The sequence below is a fragment of the Ischnura elegans genome, chromosome X, assembly GCF_921293095.1.
Source record: "Ischnura elegans chromosome X, ioIscEleg1.1, whole genome shotgun sequence".
Lineage (NCBI taxonomy): Eukaryota > Metazoa > Arthropoda > Insecta > Odonata > Coenagrionidae > Ischnura > Ischnura elegans.
Window position 1 is genome coordinate 23866954 of NC_060259.1, and position 21428 is coordinate 23888381.

Here is a 21428-nt window from a genome sequence, read left to right on the forward strand (position 1 = left end):
TGGATTAGCCGCGACGCGGTAAGGTTATTGAAACTGTATGGGTTTTAATGCTCAGCATTCACCGTTTTTATGTTTTGCTTCAATATACCGATTCTCAAATGGTCTATGGTGAATACAGTGGAGGTTTTTCAGCCGAGGTAAGTGCACGTATCATTGAAGTTCATTTCGTTTTCTTTGGATACGATCGAAGACCATGCTTCTATTGAAAGTGTTCAAACCTCGAAAAAGTGAGTTGTTTTCCTGGGACTTTGACAAAAATACCTACCAGAAAGACACCAGCTGAGACTCATACCTTCTTTACTCTCCGATCCCTGACCCCCAGGATTCTACTGCGAAAACGGTCGTTTTATGACACCGCGGAGTGGACCCTTTGAACGTCTTAACTGGGTATTTCCACGAGAACTTCTAGCTTCTTTAAAATGCGTATCATACCCTCAGTTCTACTTTGACTTATAGATTACTCATATCTGTTACACATTTACCACACGTTCTTCCCCGTGTACTCAATAGGATATTGGATAACCAGAGGTTCTACAAGTTTATTATTTATTTTTGAATTTTACATAGGTTCCTTCCGCCATTTATTTATTCGTTCATTTCTAACTTCCCCGTAAACAGCACTCATCATAAAGGGCAAAGGTACAAATAGAAAAGTCCAGGGGATGTAGGGGGATTGACTATGTCATGGTAAGACAGAGGTATAGGAATGGTGTGAAAAACTCCCGCAGCTTCCCTGCCGCGGATTCAGACCACAACCTAGCGCTCATGAAATGCAACATAAGATTCAAAAGACTAATTAAAGTTTGGAAGGCGAGGATTTGGAATGTAGAAGCACTGAAGGGGACTATGAGGAAGGAATATCAGGAACCAGTGGGCAATAGTACCCGGAAGATTAGAAGTATACACAGACTGTAGAGGAAGGGTGGAATAATATTAAAACGGGAATAGTCAAAGCGGCGGAGAAGTCAATTGGCTACATAGACAGCAAAAGGATAAAGAAGCCTTGGGTTACGGACGCAGTGGTAAAAGAGATGGAGGAGAGAAGGAAGTGGAAGAATGTGGACACAGAGTAGGGCAAAAGAATGTATATGGAACTAAATAATCGATTACGACGTGAAACTAAGAGGGCAAGGGAGGCTTGGTGGAAAAGACAGTGTGAGAAAATGGAAAAGTTTCAGAAGGATGGAGAAGTAAAGGAGGATAAGAGTACAGCAAAAGAGGATAAGCCGTATCCAAAATTAAAGCTAAAGATGGAAGGATGCTAACCGACCGCGAAGAGGTACAGAGTAGATGGAGGGAATACGTGGAGGATCTGTATGAAGTAAGGAACTGGCCGGAGAAATTGATTTTTGATGAGGAAAGTGCAGTGGAGGAGGATAATCTTTGGCCGGGTATCTTCGATGCGGAAATCAAGAGAGCCCTTCGTGATATGATGGCCAGGAAAGCAGTGGGCATGGACAATATATCGTGAGTGAGCATCTGAAGAATCTAGGGAAGGAGAGTAAGAATTTTTTTCGAACTAGTACGGAGGATCTATGAGGAGGGATGTTGGCCGGAGGATTTCGTGAAGACGGTTATAATTCTGCTACTGAAAAAGACGAAACCTGTGGGATGCAGAGATTATAGGACTATTAGCCCAATATCGTATGCAGCGAAATTGGTACTGAGGAGGCGAGGGCAAACGAGTATTTGGGCGAAGATCAGTTTGGTTTCAGAAAAGGGAAGTCAACTCGTGATGCAATAGCAATAATGAGGTTCCTCGTCGAGAGGACCATTTGATAGGGTGAACTGGATAAAGTTAATGAACATTCTCAAGAGAATAGGTGTAGATTGGAGGGATAGGTGACTGATTCGTAAACTTTATATGGCTCAGACTGCACAAGTGAGGGTAGCGGACGGAAAAACTGGGTGGGAAAGCATTGGCCGAGGTGTGAGACAAGGTTGCACTGGGCGGCGCCGCTCACTGTCGCTCGCCGCTCAAACATATCGTACCCACCCTCAATAGATTTACACGCAACTAAATGAGGTCCGATATCAGAGCGGCGCCGCTCACGCCGCTTGCCGCTCGCCGCCCGCCGCTCGCCGCTCGTATCGTACCCGAGGCCTAGTGCCAGCAGGCCGATCCATCGGCCAAGTTCTTTTATACTCACGCCTTTCATTTTTTGTGTTTCATGTAGCTTTGGTAACTATTTTTATTATCTATCATGCTTTAACATACCCATAAGTTTTGGGAAAAATAAAAAAAATAGTTTCTTAAAATGCATATTAGGTTTCATGTAAATTTTTAAGCACAAACCTACAAATAGGGTGATTTCCTAATATTTTTTATTGCCTAAATTGAAATATTATTACTCCTGGAGTAAGCACTTCACACTTTTAGATTTTTAAATGAGATATCTATTTTTCGTGATCAAATGAAAAGTGAAAATTTTCAAGAGCATGAAAACACGACAGCTAAGTATGAATGCAGGGAAAAGCCCGTGTGACATCATTCTGGTTCCCGCTTCCGCTGTGTGAGGTGACCTTGGGGCCAGTATATGTGTGCCGCTGCGATGCAGGCTGCTAGCAGGTAGCAGAGTATCCAGCTAGCAGGTAGCACTTGGCTTAAATAAGGATTATTAATAACTTATCAAACGAAGGAAACTTTCCGACCATAGGCAGTTTTAATAGGTGATTATTAAGACATGTTTCCCTGAGCTCTGTGCCTCATGCATCCATTGGCAATCTCAGCCGATGTAAAACTCCTATCTGCTCGTATAGAAACTAGGTCCCTGAGACATAACGGGAAGTCGCATCGCATGAGCACCAATCTGGCCTTTTTCAAATGCAGTTAAAATTGACCATTGCCATTCGTCTAAACTGGGATTTCTAAAACCAAATAATTTGTATATTATGAATACACTAATGGTGGGTAACAAATCACAATCAATACCTTTCATTTTCTTTGATGAAGGAAACTACCCTATTCACCAAAAAAAGCCCTGACATTCTTCAGGCTGCCACTGAAAGGGTTACGGCCGTTTTACATGAGGCAGGTCATTGTGCAATCTGACATACGTACAAAGGTGCCATCAGAATTGAGCAGTGTAAACCAGTGAATTGCTAAAACACTTATGAGAAAACATGGATGAGAGATGGCAAAATAGCACCTGCTATAATTCCAAGCTCACATTCTTGCAATTTCAACCAATTTTTTTCAGTGCTAACCAGCACAATGACATGCTATGAATAAAATGGGCCTTCATACACAACATTTCAGCAATGCATTCCCATTGCACATTTCAAGGCTGTGTTAAACTGAGGAAAGAGGATTTCTAACAATAAAGTTTCAGGAATTTTAAGACTTTCAAAAACGTCTGGAATTCCCAGACTTGAGGACATAATTACATCACATTTAGCTTACCTTTAATTTATGTTTATCCAGGAATGTAGCATAGGCATTATAATATTTAATTTTTTTCAACACGAGATCACTACGATAACCAAAATTGAGTGACATGATGTGCTTCTTCACTTCACCAGCCATTTTTTCCCAGTTGTGCTTAACTACAAAATGAAAATTAGAAACAACATCAATAGAATTATAGGGTTGTAATCACATCACAATCAATGCTAAAATAAGTATTTAAATAACTTAACTAAGGCAAAGAATTAAACCAAATATTACAAAAAAACAGTAGAAGCACAATATAATGAATCTGTTAAAAACTAAATTTCACAACTATGAGCTTTTAATATAAGTAAGTCCCCATGAAATTTACATGCATCGATATAGGGAAACTTCTTTGCAGCAAAATTTCTCAAGAACAATTGACATAAAATTTAAGTTCATTTTCATATAATCAACTTTTCTGCAAGTCATATCCATCTTCAATTTTTTTCTAAATTTGAGCTAACTTTGCAATTACACAACTTAGAAAGTGACGTAGATTTGAAACATTGGAAATCATTAGAATAAATTGCCAAATTACTCTTTATGCAAGTGAAGTCTAAGTAAGGCTTGGAAATCCCTTGAACATCATGGAATTGAGGCAGCTGGAGGGGAAACAGAGTTCATATGAAGCCCTTAGAAGACTGCTATTTGACAAATTGCCTATGTGAATTCATGACTCAACAGACATTGACACGGCAGCTAGGTGACACCTTCATCCTTTCCCTCATTCATGTCTCTGACCTAATTTTGAGGCCCCTGAATGCGAAGAATGGTGTAAGATGGAAAGGGGTGATTGGTGGACGAGGCTTTGAGGACAGAACCTTTACCATGCATGTGTCAGTTTTGTGTACTTGACGCGAGGCAAAATCCTAGAGAGGGAGCCTTAAAGGTCAAAATCGTTCAGCACCTCTGATATAAATTTTGGTAACACCTTTGGACAATGCATTTGATAGCATAGAATTTAAGTCTATAATATTGAAAATAACATTTATAGGGGGGACAGGGGACATGATAGCACTAGACTTCCACTGGAATATGACATTTACATATTGAGTCACTATATGATTGCACAAATTGAGTGTCACCGCAACATTGAACAACTGCCCTGCTAGATGGCACGTCATCTTTCGGAATCTTGAGCCATCCTCGAGTTTTTTATGTTTATATGAAGTTGAAAAGGATGACATTGGAGCAAGCATCTTAAGATCGGAATTTGACGCTGCAGTAAGACACCTGCGAAAGAATAAGGCCCCAGGAATAGATGACATTCCGGCAGAGCTAATAAAAAATGCAGGAGAAAAGGTCTTAACTCAACTGTATAAAACTATCTGCGATATGTACTCAACAGGAGATTTACCTAGTGACTTCGAGGAGAACATCATCATTCCCATACCCAAAAAGAAGAGAGCTGAGAAGTGCGAAGAATTTACGACCATAAGCCTGACGACACATGCGTCGAAGATTCTGACAAGAATCATTTACAGGAGAATTGAACGAAGAGCAGAAGAATTCCTGGATGAGGACCAATTCGGATTTAGGAAAGCAGGGGCACAAGGGAAGCAATTTTGGCTCTTAGGATGATCATAGAGAAGAGAATGGAGAAAAACAAACCAACCTTCATAACATTTGTCGATTTAGAGAAGGCTTTTGATAACGTGGAATGGAATTCAATGCTTAGAATTTTGAAAGAAATCGGCGTACTCTACAATGATCGTAGAATTATTCATAGTTTGTATAAAAGCCAAGTAGCTGTGATCAAATGTGGACCAAACGGTGCAGAAGCGAGAATAAGAAAAGGGGTGAGACAAGGTTGTGCGCTTTCCCCTTAATTTTTAATGTTTACATAGAGAAAGCCATCAACGAAATCAAGCAGAAAGCTTCGGGTGTCAATATCCACGGAGAAAAAATTAGTATGCTGTGATTTGCTGACGACATAGCAGTCATAGCCGAGACAGAGAAGGATTTGCAGAAGACGTTGACAAATGGAAAGGACAATGGCCGGATATCAGCTGAAAATCAACAAAAAGAATGCTAAGATATTAGTTTGCAGCAAAAGAGAGGAGGCTAAAACAAACATCAACCTAGGAAAGCATAAGCTTCAAGAGGTGAACGAGTTCTCTTACCTGGGAAGCCGAATTACCAGCGATGGACGGAGCAAGAAAGAAATACACAGTAGAATAGCGCAGGCGAAGAGGGCTTTCTACAAAAAGAAGAATCTTCTTACAGCTGAAAATACCAGCATAGAAGTAAGGAAACAATTCATCAGATGCTACATATGGAGTATGTTTCTCTATGGAAGCGAGGCTTGGACGTTGACAGCAGCAGAGAAGTCAAGAGTGGAAGCATTCGAAATGTGGTGCTACCGAAGAATGATGAAGATAAAATGGATTGACCGTGTGAGTAACCATGAAGTGCTAAGGAGAGTAGGAGAAAAGAGAAGCCTCCTAAAAACATTAAGCAGAAGAAGGGACAACTTAGTTGGCCACATTTTGAGGCACGATGGTATGATGAAGACAATCGTTGAAGGACAAGTGGAAGGGAAAAAGGGCAAGGGACGGCCCCGAATCAGTTATTTCGGACAGGTTGAAAAGGATGTAAAAGAGAATAAATATGTAGCTATGAAGAGATTAGCGGATAGGAGAGAGAAATGGAGAGCTGCGTCAAACCAATCTTAGGATTGTTGACTAATGATGATGAAATGTGCATGGGCTGAAGAAATAAAGTTCTTACGCAAATAAAGAGGAGAACGAAATGCAGTTATTGGTTGAATAGATTTCAATATATTCAAGAAGAAATGAAAAGATGTGGTTCTCCGCTCCTTTTGTTGCATTAGCTCCCCTCAGTGACCCGCAGTTCCTACAAAGACTTGTTAATTAGGAAAGTGTTAACCTGGACATAGCGAAAGCAGCACAAAAGAGGTTTTCAAACCACTTGTGGTACATGAGTGAGGAGTTGGTATGCCTGTCATTCTTTGACGGATCCATTGCTAGGTGTGAAAAAAACGTGATACGCCGTATGTGGTCTTGTGTAGGAAAATATGATCCACCGAAGAAGGCATTCTATAAACGTAAAGACATGACTAAGCTATCAATACCAAATTTGGTCACCACTAATTCGAGAAAGCTATTTAATGTACCTATTGTAAATATGTATTGCATTCTTTGATGTGAACATGCGAGAATGTGATGAACATACAAGAACGATTCGAAAATTATTCGGGGTCATTAAGTGGGAAACGATTGTGCAGCGAGAGGAGTGAAACTAATTCAAGATTTTTAGGCAGTCACGTTGAAGGAAGAGAGCTTTCTAAATTTATTACTGACAATAAGTGTGACTTTTCATCGCAATGCAACTCTTACGTGCGGAAAGGCACTTTAATTGCCAAATATGGGATGTCAATGAAAAATATATTTTATTTTGGTTAATGTACCGAAATTCATGGACAGAATGAAAATAAATTGATCTCTTGGATTGGAAGTATTGTTATGGCAATTAAATTCTTTCTAAGGTAAGCACATTTCTTCAGAAGCTAGATCTTGACATCAGGAGCAAAGTCTTTGCCGAGGAAGGGGAGGGGGTTGAGGGGAAGTCTCCAGTAAGTGGTGCGGGACATACCTCAGCGGTGCCGCGGTGCGGGGAGGCGCCCTAGGGGGGGGGGGGATTGCATTACAACGGATGATATATCCTAAACGCTTAGAGATAGGTTAAAACAAACAGAAAATCGGCCCCAAAGAACTTTACTTTTACATTTTACATAGAAATAGCGCTTTTTCGGCCCCAAAAAACTCAATTGAGGGTCCTTAGTACTTAGGGCCCTTGGGGCACGGGTTGCCGTTATTTTAAAGTAACCAAATTTTAACACGTGAATATAAACACCATTTGGATCATTTTGAGACCAGGAAAACATAACTTTTCGCAATTCTGAAAAATAACGGCCGGCCTACTGATCACCCCCTGACAAACACCCTAGAGGCCGCGTCAGACTACATCTTCATCTGTGACTGCAGCGTCCACAATGGTAGCATCCGATCTGTTTAAACGGAACCCTTGATCCCATGATTTACAATCCCCATATCAACCCTACACTCTGCCCTACTCACTAACCAAGAAAAGGCCGACAATGCTCGATGATTCTACTCGTCACACAACTCGCTGACTCGGCCGTGTAATGAACTCCCGAACAATCCAGAGTGTTCCGACACGATGGGATTGCCTGCAGCAGATTTTCTGGGCAACCCTCGTATAATTTGGGGTTTTAACCGACATTTATGTGTACGATGATTTCATCTTAAAAATACATACAAGCTCAATGCTACTCTTCGTTATTACAAACACCATAAGGCAAAATGTTGGGGAAAAGGGATCTCAACGCACTCAATACCGTGAGGTGGATATTTTTAAAATCATATAAAAATGCATTCCTTTGTGTAGAGCATTCATCAATCGACAGTAAGGACATATTGAAAGGATTTTAGGCACCATATGCTTCGCTATTTCGGTAAAAGCAACATTGGAGACGTAGCTGACGTAGCCCTGAGTGATTCGCTTAATTGCCAGATCTGATTAGCGGTGTAACGTGATTTGAGTGAGGGAAACGACGCAACTTCAGGACAGTGATTTTTTTAGTTAAGAAGTATATGCAAAAATAAATTATCACTCACGAACACGGAGGAGACAAAAATGAAAGACAGGATGCTCTATCATGCATTCGCGACTTTTCCACCGAGTCATACTGTCGTCATGACCAACTATTCGCTGAGAAAATTGTGAGGAGAAACACACAGAAATGTCCTTTTCTATCTGTTTAGCATTGTGTTCGTTATTGAAATGATTATAAAAGCGTTCCTTGCCCAACACTTAACGGAGAACCCTATAAATGTTCGTACGTCTTTCAGATGTAGTTCAAATGAATCTATGATGATGATTCACTTTGTAAGGTGCTGTTAATCAAGATGAAAGGGGAAAAATATGTCTGGATGTTGCATTGGCGGCTTCCTTCTATCAAGGGCGTATACGGAGGCGCAGTGAAAATTGCGTTGTATAAAGCGGTGAATTCCTAGACCGCATGGGAGACACGCGTGGACGTGAGATGGCAAAATATCACATGTTCTAATTTCATTCGTGCAATCGCGATATTCCACGCCGTATGAGACACAAATGTAGTTCTAACCTGCGCAATTACATGCATTATGTAAAACGGCCTTAACACGGATATTCTTCATTATATTTGAGTTAGAGGACCTCTATTAAATGTTGATAGTATTTTATAAGGAGGTTAATCTTTGTCTATGAAGTACCGTGCAAGCCGTCAACAGAATGTGGCACGGAGTAATTCCACTGTAAGCGTGCAGTACTCATCCTATCCTCATTCAGACACGCGCTCGTTTGCCAACCACATTTCAATATCATTTATGTATACCTACAGGTGTAATCAAGTAAGAATGCATTTTATTTTGAGCGACAAAGGCGCATAATGAATATCTTTTACAGCACGTGAATAAATAAGGTTGAAAACAGGCGTGACGGAGCAAATGTTGAAAAAGAAAACGCATAGCATGCCTGATTTAATGGTTGGATGTATAACCATAAAATATTACCGCTGACGATAACCGGTTAGTGACGGAGCAAGCGCTTGAAGTCTCCGCTGGCTACTTCAAACCACTTTCGAAAATTCTGGGCACACAAGAAAACACAACTTCCTTCCACCACAGTCAGAGTAGAACTGAGAGTATGATGCACATTTTAAAAAGGCTAGGAGAAGTTTCCCTGGAAATATCCAATGGAGACTGTCAAAGGCTCCCCTCCGTGGAGTCATAAAACGACCGTTTTCGAAGTTGAATCCTGGGGGTTAGGGAGATTAAAGAGGGCATTAAAGGTCAGTCAGTGTCTCTCTGGGAAGATTTTGTGGATAATTATCAGGAAAAGAACTCACTTTTTCGTGGCTTATGCGTATTTAATAAAAGCATGCCCCCGATCGCATCCAAAGAAAACTAAATTTACTTCTTGGCGTGCACTTACCTCGGCGGAAAACCCTCCGTTTTCTTCACCATAGACGAATTTGGGATCGAGCGCATTAAGGTCAGATTAATACCGGTAAACTTTGAGCTTTAAAATCCATCCGCTTTCAATAACCTTACCGCGTCGCGTTTAATCCAGCTCCGGGCGCGCGGAGACGAACCCTACCGCTTGATCAAAAAATCAATTTAATTTCCGGTGTCGCAAAATTATTTCAAAGCTCATTGCGTATACAACTTGAGAAATCTTCAAATCTAAATTCTGATCTAAGTTCATTAGCGTAATTTTGGAAACCCCATCTGAAACTCTTAGTTAATATTTAATTTTGCTGAAAAACAGTATCTGCCATTTTGTAACTGCATTTTTAGAGTTTATCGAAGTTATTCTTTATGATTACTGAAATTTAAAGAAAACGCACGTTGCTAACAGGTTATATAGCTTTTTATTCCGTACAAATCCACCAATAATTTTGGAAGATGAAGAAGATACTTTGGACGTATCTACTTAATTTGGAAGATTTTCAGAGAGATCTAAAGAGGGGCATTTTTACGGAAATACGCTCACCTGTGAGGCTCTGTATCTCAGTGAAGGATGAAATCCAAGTCATAGTAGGAACATTTTCGTAACGTGAAATCATATATGACTTTACTTGCGAAGACTCAAGTTTTCATCTCAAATACAGCAATTGTGTAATTTTGACTGGCTTCTTCCGATATTCGACCAGTGCGCGGGCGCTGTCTCTTCCATGTTGGCATCAAAATGATGTGACGCTATTCTCTTGCAAATTCATATGTCGACTTGTGTGAATGCTAAAACGATGAATGATACATCACTCTAAAGAAAATTTAATTGGAAATTCTGCTTTTTAGTAGTATGAGAAAGTCAAAAATGTAGACACATCAGTGCAGTAAGTACCTCCGCGCATCATAAAATTATTCATTGTGTCAATGTCATTTCCAATTTGACACAATTTGTCAATTGTGTCAAATTGGAAATCAAGCTAGAGAATAGCTCTGAGTCTATAGAATTTAAATATAACAATACGTCGCGAAAAGCAATCAAGATTCATATAATGGCATCGGAGTACTATTAGATCGCATAAGACGTAGTAAATTTACGAAAATGTTTAAACAATCTGTAGCCGCTGTAGTTTTTAGTAGAAATTCGATGCAGCAAAGATAAGTATGAACTAGCTAACGACCATGATACTATCCAAGTATGGTGCGATTCCTGGAAGTTAGTGTTAAATCTAAAAAAAATGGTAGTAATTAATTTCTAGAAAATATAAGTCCTCAAAACGTAGCTTTTTCATTCAGAGTACCCAATAAGAAATTGTAGAGTCCGTATAATATGTGGATGTTAGACTCAATAATGATCTACCGTGGAATAAACATATTCGGAAAGTAAGATGTGAAGCTAATCGTGAATCGGGGTTTGTCAAAAGAATACTAGCAAATCATGACGGCAAAGTGAGAGAATCCAGCTATTTCTCCCTCTTTGGAAATATATTTGGAATTCGCTGCCAGTTTTTCGGATCATGTTGCATGCTGGTGATTGATCACCACTGACATACACCGTAGGGGTGGGAAGCAGTGTATTATTTAGATGTAGATGTATTATTACCGTTTACCTCGAAAGCAAAAATTGAATTGGCAGAGCGTTTCACATTCAGTTGAAAGTGTGGTGTTATGGACATTCGTTTCCCATGTAGTCTATTCTCCACAAGGCCGGGAGCGCGGTGTTGTCAATAGTAATATAAAAATTAATATTGCGCTATGAACTGTTCAACACTGTATTCCAATGTAGAATAAGACGCTGCATTCATTGGCGTCAATATTTTTTACATAAAATTATATCAAAGGCTGGGATGGGATGAGGATTAATCACAAGAAAACTAAGGTAATGCGTTTTTGTAAAGCATCACGAGCGAGGAATGTGGGACTCAAGATAAAGGTGGGTGGTGAAAAACTTGAGCAGGTTGAGCAATTCAACTATTTAGGCAGTACGTTAGAGGAAAACGGATACAGTAGTAAGGACATCAGGAAGAGAATAGCATTAGCGAAGGAGGCGTTCATGAGCAGGAAGGAGCTTCTGAGAGGATCGTTGTGTAAGAGTTTAAAGAAAAGGTTAGTGAAGAGTTTGGTTTGGAGTGTAGCTCTCTACGGTGCGGAAACGTGGACTCTGAGGAAAGAAGACGAGAGAAGATTGGAGGCGTTCGAGATGTGGGTATGGAGAAGAATGGAGAGGGTGAAATGGACGAAGAGGAAAAGGAACGACGAAGTTCTGGATATGGTTGGCGAGGAGAGAAAGCTTTTAGATGAGATACGCAGAAGACAGAAGGTTTGGATGGAGTTAGTGCTTAGCGGTGAGGGGATGTTGAAAATGGTGTTGGAGGGTAGAATGTTGGGGAAACGAGGGAGGGGAAGGAAAAGAATAGGATTTTTAGATAGATTGAAAGAGAGTAGGCCTTACAGTGAATTAAAGAAGGCAGTGCTGGAAGGAAAGGGAGGCTCCCAGATCACCTCTTTAGTACTCCATGGAAACCTACCTTAATCGGTAGAATACTATAATAATAATATCAAAGGCTATAAAAAAAATTCCATAAATTTACGTTACATGCGTGTATTTTTTTACTTAATTTTCTTCTCGCAATTGTCGTCAAACTGTTAATTATATTGAATTGAATCCTCTACACGAAGCTCTTCACACTAATATAACTTTGACGGTTTTCACCAATTTTACATTAATTGAGGAAAAAAGTAGTCATACCGATGTAACACCCTTTAGGATAAGAAAATTTGGATTTGTGTGAGGTAAAAAGTAGTCGGCCACTAAAAGACGTTTCTTACGTCGTAGGTGATATAATGTGTGTTAAATGTGAAGACAACTACGATGTTATTATTTTTAGTGAAAAAATCATTTAATTATCTTAATTTTGAAGGGGGTTACAAGTTCTTAAAAAATATTTAGGCGCCACTGAGCGGAGCTTCTCGCCTTGCCTTGCCAACTCCTTGCGCTCGGAGGGAATCATCTCGGGCGGAAAAGGAGACTTTTGTCCATTCGTACCATAATGTATGCACTCCTTCGATAAAATCCTGAACAGAGAAAACTCATCCGTTATAACAGCGATGTTTTTATTTCAATACATTGGTACATGAAAGCAAGCAAATTTTGAGGGCTAGGAAATTTTTTGGAAACTTTGAAGCGAGTTTCGCCTAGGGTCTTTCGGTCTATCCACGGAAACAGAGACAGGAAACATCTCATAATTCGTGCAAAGGACTACCCCCTCTAGTGCATGCCTTTTATAATAGGGCGCTCTGGGTTTTCCCCAAGTCCCATTCATTACATTAAACATCTGCAAGAGGAGCGACCCCAGGGAATAATTAGCAGAGGAGCTCACTTTTTCGCTGCATTTTTTTGCAGTGAACGAGTGTTGGATTATAAAAATAAGTTCACCGAGTTACCTCGAGATTTTAAAAGACATATACAACACAACCGATATAGAGTATGATACCAGAAGGAGAATTGCGACCACCTGCGACGCCGAAATTAAGATCGATTTTTCGAACGTGCGGCACAGTTCGGAGCTTGCTGTAGTCAACGGGGAATACCGTGCTCGACGGACGTTGAAAAGTGAATCTTTTAGCAAGTGAATTGTGGATAAGATATAATTTATCTAGTGCCACATTTATTCTACATTATATAGCTTAATTTCTTCGCTTTCATTCGATATTTACCGCTGATATGATACAAATTGGAAGACTGTGTTTTTCGTCGAAATTTTGTGATCATGCATGATTATAAAAAGGGATGACCGAGTTACCTCGGGACATTTACGTTGAATTACATCAAACGTTTTAAAGTGTTCGTCCAAAAAAATCAGCTATGACCGTTAGCATCAAGCAAAATAAAAATCGATGTTTTGCCCCGCGCGTAGTGTGCAGCAGCTCCGGATGGTATGGCATGCTAAATGTATGCAGTATATAGAAGTTCTGTATTCAGTTCATAACTGTCCCTTTGTAGAAATGCCGCTTATTGCTTTATTGCCTCAGTCTATGAAGGGGTTTTTGGACAGTTGAGGATCGCTTCCCTTCGATATCCGCGCAAACGTTTTCACGAAGTAGCTCGTACGGGGCTTTCCACAAAGGCTTCTTTCCAATTGGTTGAAAAATATTCTCTTTCACAATTTTACCGAGAAAATTAGTCAGTTTGCCTTCTTGAGTGCGAAAGGATCTCAGTGCATGTGATACGGAAGCGAATAACCAGGGCTTATTTTCCCTATATCGTGAACTTTCAGCGTTGAGACCGAACTACCACTAGTGAAGAATATCTCGGAACGATAAAAAGGTATGTTTTCCAAGTAATAAATCTCAGGTACGACTAATGATGGGAACACTGCCCGATGTTTTTATTTACTGCTCTTATTTTTTTATTCCTAACTATTAAATTCAATTAAATGTTCCCTCTCTACTAAAACGGTCCAAATAGTCGATTTTTGTTTTTTTTCTGTCTCACCGAATTCTAAAAAAAAACTCCCCGGATCGATTTTTCGGGAAAATGTCATTATATTCATGTTTTATAGCCTAAACAAGATTAGTAGGAAAAATATCATCGAGCTAATTATAAAACTATGGAAGATGTGATTTTTGGCCAGCTTTTTTCGATTTCAGCCCACTGTGCGTCGTGTGAATGAATGAAGTAGTATATATAATAAAGTAATCTAAACTCTATGTTCATGTGTCTCCCAGGTACTTACTCGATATATTGCCTGACGTTTCAAGGTCGTTGCTGGTCACTACCTCTTTGGGAATCAGATAAATTTCCGAGAAGGGACGGTATTCCTATTTGTTTATGGAGGAAGAGGGGCTGAAAGTGCTAAAGGTGATGTCATTTTTTCCCCCTTCAGAGCAGAACCCAATTTGTAGCTGATTTTGATGCCAATGACCCTATTTAATTTTTCACATTTTCCTCTCTCCAACGTCTCGCGGATCCGCCGTTGTTTGATGTTTTCACCTTTGCGTCGCTTTTGTTTTCTGGACGCCAACTGCGTTTACCCAGGTTGCGTGTTCTGTCCCTGCCGACTTTATGGGTTTTCCATGAGGAATAGAGTGGTTATGTTCTGCTAATGGAGTTTGAACAAAGCGAACGTTTTCGTCGATATATTTTTTGTCACAGAATAGGCACCATATCTTGCCTTGGGCGATACATCGGAATATCAGAAAATATCGCGACATTTAAATATACCTGGGATCTGATATATGGTTTTCACGTTATTACATCTACAAACTACCCCGCAAGCCGACTAAAAGGCGTGTGGCTGGAGATGTTAGGACACCAGTCGTTTAAACATAAAAAGGAAATGAGAAATTTCGATTAGCATTTATTAAAGTCCTTCATGGTTTGGGAGAAAAACGAATTCCCAAGTCTATCCGTTCGGCTGAATATCTCTCTTAATTTATCGCTTCTGTGTGACCTGGAAATATGGTGGGGTTCTGATATTATGTTCTCCGAGTAGCTCTCAAAAATATCTATTTTCAATTGTCCAAGTATTCTATGCCTAGCGCGCAGCCTCCTACTAGCAGTCTTCAGCGGCTACCAGCCTAATTCGCTTACGATCTGAATAACGCTGTCTATACGCCCGCAGCAATTTTTGACGAATCGTGCAGCTTCCCTTTCATTGTATAAAGTTCACGGATTAAGTCTTTCTGTACCGGATCCCATATGCTTGCTGTATATTCAAGGTGCAGTCTGACGAGCGCGATATAGCACCTTTCTCTAACTTTCTCATCCGAAAATCCTCCCTAAATACATTTGACGAATCCTAATCTCTTTAGGGCTATGATGCGAACATTTAAATGTGTTCACCACGAGAGGTTCGAGGTTATCGTAACTCCCAGGTACTTCACTTCGTCTATTGCCTTTCTTTAACACCATCCACAGCTTAAACATGGTTATAGTGGGACGAACTCTGCAAAACATGTACCGTCGTGCATTTGCTCAGATTAAGTTCGAGTCCCCACTCTTGGCTCCACAAATGAACGTTGTTTAAGTCCGATGATAGAATTTCGTAGTCAGAGTGATCACTAATTTCGTGATAGATGACAGCGTCGTCATCAAATAAACGTATTTTACTGCTAATGCGGGAGCAGAGATCATTGATGCATATAATGAACAAAAGGGGGCCGATTACGCTTCCTTGTGGAACGCCTGATGTAACTTTTGCTACATCAGAGTCAACTTCGTCGAGAACTACTTGTCGTTTACGATCTCTGAGAAGTCGCGTATCCAGTTTACCACTGTCATTAATAAGTTTGAGTTCCCACTCTTGACTCCACAGATGACGTTGGTTACCCAATCACCTGATATTGCTTAATTTCAATGTCAATTATCATAAGGAATTCAATTAAAAGTTATCATATTCCGAAATTGAATTTTCAATATTGCCCAAGCCTGAGGAGAGGAAGAATGCCCTACACTCCAATTGGGATGATGCTGTGTCCTTCACAGTAGGTACTCAGACAATTTCAATTTTTTTAAATGTGGCTTCAGCATAGTTTAATTGAAAAAATATCGAATGCTTTCCCGGCGTATGCTGGTAGTGAAGGATGCTCGGGTTCTCCATTCTCCACAGGGTTGTCTCCTGCATGGTTTTCGGCAGCCATGACTCATTCCTTAAACGTCGGCAGCAATGGAGGAGATTACCCGCTGAAAAACCCGAGCAGCTTTCACTACTAGGCTTCAACCATTCGACCTAAAAGTTGGTCTCGTCATTCATTCTGCAGCAACGCTGATAATGGTATTCCGCACTGCATTCATGTTCAGGATGATAATGAGAGTTTGCGTGAAGGTATCGGTTGGTGCTAGAGCGCTTTCCGCACGCCAGAGCCGGCCTTAGGGCGGGGCGACCGGCGCGAATGCCCCGGGCCCCGCGCTTTGGGGGGGCCCGCGTTCGTGAAAAAAAATTAAAATATACGATAGTTTGAAAACGCAATTTCAGCTATTACTGTATTGTTAAGTCCGTGCAAGACGAAAAATAATATTATGAAAAAGGAATAATAATGCAGTAATTTAAAGTAAAAAGCGCGCTTTTTATGTTTATCTTACGTTATAATTTTATGAATTAATATAATTATAAATTTAATTTGTATTGGATTGGAGCACAATGCTTGGAATCCTAAAGGAAATTGGGGATCTTTATAATGACAGAAGAATCATCCACAGTTTATACAAAAACCAAGTAGCCGTGATAAAATCAGGGCCCAGCTGTGAAGAAGCAAGAATTAAGAAAGGAGTGCGACAAGGCTGTACATTGTCACCCGTAATTTTCAACGTTTACATTGAAAAAGCCATTAATGAAATCAAAGAAAAGGCATTGGGAGTGAATATCCATGGAGAAAAAATAAGCATGCTAAGATTTGCCGATGACATAGCCGTTATAGCAGAAACAGAGAAGGATTTGAAAAATATTCTGATTAATATGGGTAGGGTAATGAGTAGATATCAACTGAAAATAAGCACGAAGAAAACCAAGATCTTAGTATGCAGCAGAAGAGAAGAAGTCAAGACCAACATTAAAATAGGGAGGCAAAAACTGATAGAAGTGGATGAATTCTGTTATTTGGGAAGCAAGATAACTAGTGACGGGAGAAGCAAGAAAGAAATTATCAGCAGAATAGCCCAGGCGAAGAGAGCATTCCACCAAAAGAGAGACATGCTTACAGCGGGAAACTTAAATATGGATGTAAAGAAACAATTTATAAGAACCTACATCTGGAGTATGCTCCTATACGGAAGTGAGGCATGGACAATGACCGCAGCGGAGAAAGCAAGGATAGAGGCCTTTGAAATGTGGTGCTACAGAAGAATGATGAAAATCAAATGGATCGACCGAGTCAGTAACGAGGAAGTCCTGAGAAGGGTAGGAGAGAAGAGAAGCCTCATGAAAACCTTAATAAGAAGACGGAACAACCTTATAGGCCACATCTTGAGACATGATGGCCTGATGAAGACAATCGTCGAAGGACAGGTGGAAGGCAAGAATGGAAAAGGAAGACCTCGAACAAAATATATGGAACAAGTAAAGAGAGATGTGAAAGAGAAGAAATAGGGAAGTGCACTAGTGTTTCAAATGCACCAAACACATTTTTAAAATTAGAGTTCAGAATAACATAATGTCGTAAAACCACAGTTTAAATCCTAATAGTGAATACTTGATTCGAGATAACCGTGTGAAATATGGAAAAATTCAAAGGCCGCTAAAACGGGTGTCCATGTTGAATATTGGCCGTGACGTCACAAGGCAGTAGCAGAAGGCAGCTTGTACACCGTTTAGTTCTACCACTATTATTGCATAGAAAAATTACAGAATTTGAGGGTATCCGTTTTTTGCTGTCATAAAATATCTTCAGAATATATATGTGGCTGCTTCTCTTTTGAGTAAACGACTTCATCATTGCGTAATATATTAATATTCATTTACGTGTCAACTTCAAGTTTGGAATGAGTAGTACGAATAGCACATTGGATCTTTAATAAATGCATGATGGCATTTATTTTTCGCTGGGTATATTTTGGCACAATGCCGTTTATCATGCCAAAACTTTTTTTTGTAAGAACCGAGTCAAACTAATAAACCTATTTCAGACGTTTGCTGCAAGACTTATTCGTTGCGTATGATATTCACGCCGGCCGGAACGTTCGCCCTTCGCAACTAGAATCATGGGATGTTAGCCTTATTTCCGAGCTGGCTGGTTGTTGCAATGGTTCGCTGTCCAGGATGGGTTCAAGAAAAGATAATCTTGGTTGGGAGAAGGAAAATTCCAACGATTTATAAATGGTATACCAAACTTTCATGTATTTATGGTTACTGAATTTTTGAATAAGGAGGACAGGTTCAACGCTCCATAGAAATGCGAGGCGTTAAGGCTAACAAGGGGAGACCGCGTACCTTGCTGCATCTTTTTCAATTAGGGCGTTAGTTAGGCTGTAATTAATTAATTTTCATGCGTTACTTTTTATAAGTTATATATATCAATCCAAAATGCCGATGACTATTTTGGGTCGGTTGGGGTAGTGGTATATAGCGTGCACGATTCAAAGGAAAGATCTCACCCGAAGGACCGTGGTTCAAGACTACGTCATGGCCTTAATTTTTTTTGTCTTCATTGTGATCATACGGCATCAAGTTTATCATTAATTATAATTGCAGCAATCATTGACATGAGACAATTTTTTTAATCATCATTATGGCGTTTAGGTATTTTAGCAGTGTCATTACAAACGCAGAGATACGATGACTACAAGGGTTGGTGTGCGCTAAAATGTTAATTTTTTCTTTGCTTATACTGACCAACTTCCACATTAAAAATGAAAACCACTCTTGCAAGAGCACATACCATTAAAGGCTCGCGGCAAGCAACAATATGCGTACAGGCATAATTAATAAGAACACAAAGCGAATATAAAATGCCATATATCTCGAACACTTGTAATTCACATTACTCCAAAGGGAGTTTACTTACTCAGTACATACCTCAGTACCTTGTACTCAGTACCTACCAGTTTACCTCAGTAGCAGTGCTAAAAGAACCATTCTGAAATATAATTTGACTAACAAATAGGATGAAATAAAAGTTGATAACCCTGGACCGGGCGCGCTGGCGTATAAAATACGTCAATCTTTGAAAACCAAGGATTTCGACATTGTACGTACATTCTGGGCTATAATGGTCTCGTGTATTCTTACAATGTATTTTGACTGCCTATATTGCGAGTTTTCAAAGTTGGAGGTATTGTAGCTAATTTTTTAGATCAGCAAGATGAACCCGTCACCAGTGGAGTACAAATTACGCCGCGCGACCTGCCGTGTACCTTTATATCTGTATCACCTATAAATGTACTAATTTCAACAAATAAAGATTAACTTTAACAAAAATAGTTTGTTATCATATATGCACATATCATGGGCAAAGTACGCATTTTGCCCGGTCGTGTAAAAAAACAGTCGCGCCATAATTCTTTAACCAAACTACTTTCAGTTTATAAATTACGTAGGTCTACGCGGAAAATGCTATATTTTGACTCAACACACTTTCTGATTTGACTGAGGTACCTATTAAGTAAATTATTATAATATAAATATCAATTTGATCTTACAGTACCTTCAAATGATCTTCAAAACAGAATATCATCGATAGGTAAGAGTCAGGAGCAGCCTTGAACCATTTATTCCGTATAGCTTGTGCTTAAGGCACGGGAATGAATATCTTCTCCAGGCTTTTGTTTCGACGTCGAGATGAAATTTGGAACAGAAAATCATTTATAATTCTATTTTGAATTCATGTTTTCGGTACTAGACGACATTTTTAGGAAGTAAACTCCACCGATTCCCGGAAACTCTCGCCGCGCTAAAGAAGCGACGGAATACAGCGATACTCCACTGGTGACTACTGCCTTGTGACGTCACATCTCAATCAAGATGGAGGCACTGTGTTTCAGCGCAACATGAAATTTTCCGACTTTCAAAACGTTTTAAAGTGCATACCCCAGATGCATAAAATAAAAGTGACTATACTAATGTTTCTTTTTTAGGCTAAACTTTCAAATTCAGCAATAAAAAAAAATTAGTGCACTTCCCTATACGTAGGAGTGAAAAGATTAGCTGATAGGAGAACTGAGTGGAGAGCTGCGTCAAACCAATCCTAGGATTGTTGACCAGTGATGATGACATACTATATTGAACTCAAAGGCGTGATGGTATCATAGCGGCGTAATTACGAAGTCTGAATTTGGGAGGGGAACACATACTTAGCCAGAGAGTGGTAGGGATTCAAAATGCTCGAGTTTGTAGATGGGGTATAGAGTTTAATATTTTAAGTGAAGGGCCCCGCACTGAAGGTTCGCCCCTATGCCGGGTCTACACTAGTAACTTAAGTGACTACTTAAGTTGGCTCTGTACTTAAGTTGGTAGTGTAGGTGTCACCAGCTTCATTTAAGTACACCTCCACTTAAGTCATCTTAGAACCCAACTTAAATTGCGTTGGCAACTGTTTCCGCACGGTTGAAGCTCTTCAAGTGTTGTAAATGGCACATAATACCCATCTCTGAATCATCCCGTTGATTATGTTCTAAGTTGTGCTGTATTCTATGATGTGGTTATTGAGCGTTCTATTTCGTTAGTTAATTTCTAGTGTTGGGGATATTAATTCGACGAATTTATTTTGTAGTGTTTCTCATCTTATTGTTGGTTTTATTTCCGTGAAAACTAATTGCTATGCCTGTTGCTCACGGTGGAACTCGATTTATAAAACTTAGAAACGTTTTAAGGAATTTTAAGACTGACAATGAGACGACGGCAGAGGATCCGGTAAAACAGTTCATTTTCCATGGTGTCATAATCGAAAATAACGTAAACGAATGCACTCAGTAACTTCCCACACACTGTTATTGAAACTATTGCATAGGGATTTAATGTTAGTCCTAGGGATGCCGAGGGAGATAAGATGTGGCGATTTCATTGGACGTGGGAGGAATTAATGGTTGAAATTTAACATCAATGGTTTTAATAAAGCAGTGGAATTTGACTAGCAATAAGTGTTTTTGTTTACGTTATGAATATGTCATTCCACGAAGTCACGCTTAGTAATTCTAAATTCCTCTGGCTCCATCACCTCTCGCCATATAGCGTTCCCTCAGGAACTGAAATCGGTCTTTCCTTTTAACCTTCTGAATCCAAAATGGTTAATTCACGGAGTTTGGAAGTTTATTTCAAATAACAGTCGCTTTGGATCAAAGAATCACTAATTGCTCTCCTAGACCTTCATCTGTCAACATAACTGTTTCCCGATATAGACAATCACGGTGCTGAAGTCGACTTAAAGCTCAAGTGTAGCTACCGCACCACATTTAAGATTATATTTAAGTGAAGTCACTTAAGTTAAGTGTGTAGTGTAGACAAGGCACTAGCCCCGCACCTGCTAGC

General features: G+C 39.8%; 1 pseudogene; it reads right to left on the reverse strand.

Annotated features, from left to right (window-relative positions):
- Window positions 1-21428, reverse strand: part of LOC124171110 — a 55597-nt pseudogene that overhangs the window by 15200 nt on the left and 18969 nt on the right.